General features: G+C 40.4%; 1 pseudogene; it reads right to left on the bottom strand.

The window, feature by feature from the left end:
• Positions 1-2,307: 2,307 nt before the first annotated feature.
• LOC123823981 lies at positions 2,308-2,904 on the bottom strand (annotated as a pseudogene).
• Between the last annotated feature and the right edge of the window lie 486 nt (positions 2,905-3,390).

Raw genomic sequence — 3,390 nt, 5'->3', positions numbered from 1 at the left:
GCTTGTTCACAGCATCGGAGATGATAATTAGCTAATGCTTCTTGTGTTCAGTGTTTGCCAGGCACTATGGCTCTATATTTATCTCAGGATTCTGCCCCACAGCCATATGCTGTAGGAACTCTCATCCTATTTTACATGCAGGAAAACTGAAAGTGGAAGATGTTAACTCACTTCCCTGAGGTTTACACACACCACTTAGAAGTAGAGTTAACATTTGAACGCCCTGACTATGCTTTATTCTTTACTAGATTCAAGTTTCCTCAGCACGAGGGCTGTGTTCACGCCCATACTCTTCATGCACAGTGTGGGGCCTGACATTTAGTGCTCCACAGAAGTTTTAATTAATGAATGGTGCATAGATGTTGGTAATATTTCATAGTGACACAGTATTCAACAAACAGGAAAAAGGAGCTTGGGCTTTGGAGTCAATGGGCCTGGGTTTGAATTCGGGTTCTGCCTTTACATAGCTGTTCTGTCTTTAGGGAAACACTTAACCTGTCCCTGCCTCAGCCTCCTCCACTGTGGAATGGAATAATGATGCCATCACAGTGTTGTGCCGAGGGCTGAAGAAGACAGCAAGTGGAAAAAGTGCCTGACTGGGCCTAGCATGCAGCATACAGTGCTTGCCATAGTATGTGGCTCAACAATATGATGGCATTTGGTTATTGGGGTTTGTGTTGTACTGGACTAATGAACCAGCAGAGGCAGAGTTTGGTAATGGTAAGCAAGTTGGATCCATCCCTAGGTAAAATTGTGAAGTTCAATGGAAGCCCTTGACCCATCCACGTGCCGCCCGATGCCCACGGCTGGCTGGGTGCCCCTTTCAGGTGGCAGCTGTCTAGTGTTTCCATGTGCATGTCCTCCCCTGGAAAGGTGTCATGTTGCAGGAGGTCCCTGAGCTTGCTCCTAAATTTGCTTATTTGTAATTGTAGTTACATAATTTAGTTAACTTATTTAAATGAAGTATGATGGAAAAGATTAGAGCACTTTTACAGTTATTCACCTGTCTTTGCTTTTCCATCTAATTAGTGGGGCAGTTTCCTCTTCATGCTTTCTTCTTTCCTTTTTTTTTTTAAGGAGAAAGAGCTGACTCAACACATTCATACTCAGACATGAATGACTGCTACCCTTCTTAGGGTCTGTTGCATTTTAATAGGAGTTTAATTGTCTAGCTAAAGGAAGACAGCTGTAATTGTGGAAGTTGGTTACCAAGGGCAGGGTGACTGTTTCGCCATGTCTAAAACCATGTCAAAAGTTCTTTTTGATTCCTACTCTGCATACTCAGAAATAGGGTGCTATCTCTGTTACAGTTGTACGTTATATTTACACGCCCATTCGTGCCTGGGTCAGAGTAATGTAGGCTCATTTTCTGATTGACATTTGTCTTATTTCACTGAGAGTGGTTCAGTATACATTATAAATAAATTGAAAGCAGAACTTATGGTATACCTTCTCTAACCCACAGAATATGCTCCCAACTTTTATCCTTTTGTGGCAAACTCGAGACCAGAGCTACTTAGTCTATCTACTGCCTTGTGCATTCCCCTAGGGCGAAGTGCCTTTCATTTCTCTTTCACATTGCCTTGGTAAGTGCTTACAGAACAAAAGACTTGATTCCCACTTAATGTATGCTTATTTTAACTTCCCTTTAATGCAGAATTAAGAACATGTTACACCTGAAATCATACAATTGGAAAGGACTGAGGGAAATTGTAGTCTAGGCAGCTCACTCTACACAAGAAGAAATTAAGCTAAGGAGAGGTGAAGTGACTTGCTTAAGGTCAAACAGTGAGGTGATCCCAGACCTGGATTCAGAACCCAGGTCCTCTGACTCCTAACCTGGGGCTCTTTTGCTGTTTTACGTATTACATTTGAAAATGTATTAATAATATCCAACATTTACTTAGTGATTGCTATATAGTCCAGAGGTCATTAATAGCCCTGTGCATTCATTAAGTCATTTCATTGTCACAACAATCCTATGAAGTTAGTAGTCCATTTTACAAATGAAGAAACTAAGGCACAGAGAAAGTAAGTCACTTGTGTAAGTCCACTGCTAGAATCACATCTTGGAATTTTTGCAGAAGTTGCTATGGATAGATGAAATTTTTTATTCTTTTTTTAAAAAAACTAAGATGTAATATATATATTATAGTAGCTTCAGGTATACAACATGATTATTATATAAATATTGAAATGATCACCATAATAAGTCTAGTCAACATCACCACACAGTTATAATATTTTTCTTATAATGAGAACTTTTAAGATCTACTCTCAGAATCTTTTTATTTTGTGAATGGTATTTTATATAGTCATTTTGTTTATGACTGAAGCTGAGAATTCAAAATTAACATTCTTGCCCATGAGCTTCTTAGAGACACTGAAAAAGTTTCAACCTTGTGTTCCGCATTGTTCTGCTGGGCTTTATCCAAGTTAAACTTTATGGGCTGGCCGGCCATCATCCCATTTCATGTGGATTCTCTTGCCCACAGTTTCACCTGGGAAAATTGAGTCCTCCAGGATGTCATTGTGCACAGCTGTCAGGGTGTGTGGCTCCTGGGATGCTTTTGCTAATTTTTTGTATGGCTTAGGGCAGGATTTTCCTTGGCGCAATGAAGACAATGTGCTTCCCACTGAACTTTTTCTCCAATTTGCGTACTAGCCCCACTTGGATTTTCCAGAAAGATTTCAGTTGAATGACAAAAATAAGGATTGTAATAACTTTCTGACTGCTCCCAGCTTCAATATCCTTGGCTGCTATAATAGTCAGCTTTCGTGCCTGGGACTTGAGGTCCAAGTTTATCTCCATCTAGAGGAGAGACTGGGAGATGTCAGACTTGACTTGAACTGGTCTGGCTTCTCACCATTGGGCTTCACGATCTTCACGCTCAAACTGAACATGGTCTTCTACTTGGTGAGTGCAGCCTGGGAAGAGGCCTAGGTCTCTTAGGAGCTCATCAGATCTCTCTTAGCAACTTTCAGATATATAATATAGTATTGTTAACTGTAGTCCCCATGCTACACGTCACATCCCCAGTACTTATTTTATAACTGGAAATTTGTACCTTTCAACCCATTCATCCATGTTGCCCACCCTTTTCTCCCCAGCTCTGGCAGCCACGAATCTGTTCTCTGTATCTATGAGCTTGTTTCTCCCCACCACATACAAATGAGATCATATGTCACTTGTCTTTCTCTGTCTGACTTATTTCACTTAGTGTAATGCCCTGAAGGTCCACTCAGGTTGTAAATGGCAGGATTTTCTTTTCTTTCCCTTTTTTTTAAATGGCTGAATAATATCCCATTGTGTGTATGTGTATTTCACATTTTCCATTCATCCATCAATGGATACTCAGGTTGTTTCCATATCTTCTAGGCTATTGTGAA

The sequence above is a fragment of the Phyllostomus hastatus genome, unplaced genomic scaffold, assembly GCF_019186645.2.
Source record: "Phyllostomus hastatus isolate PE091 unplaced genomic scaffold, TTU_PhHast_1.1 phas_contig_524, whole genome shotgun sequence".
Taxonomy (NCBI): Eukaryota; Metazoa; Chordata; class Mammalia; order Chiroptera; family Phyllostomidae; genus Phyllostomus; species Phyllostomus hastatus.
The sequence above is the reverse complement of the archived record's forward strand: the minus strand, read 5'-3'. Positions and strand labels throughout refer to the sequence as shown.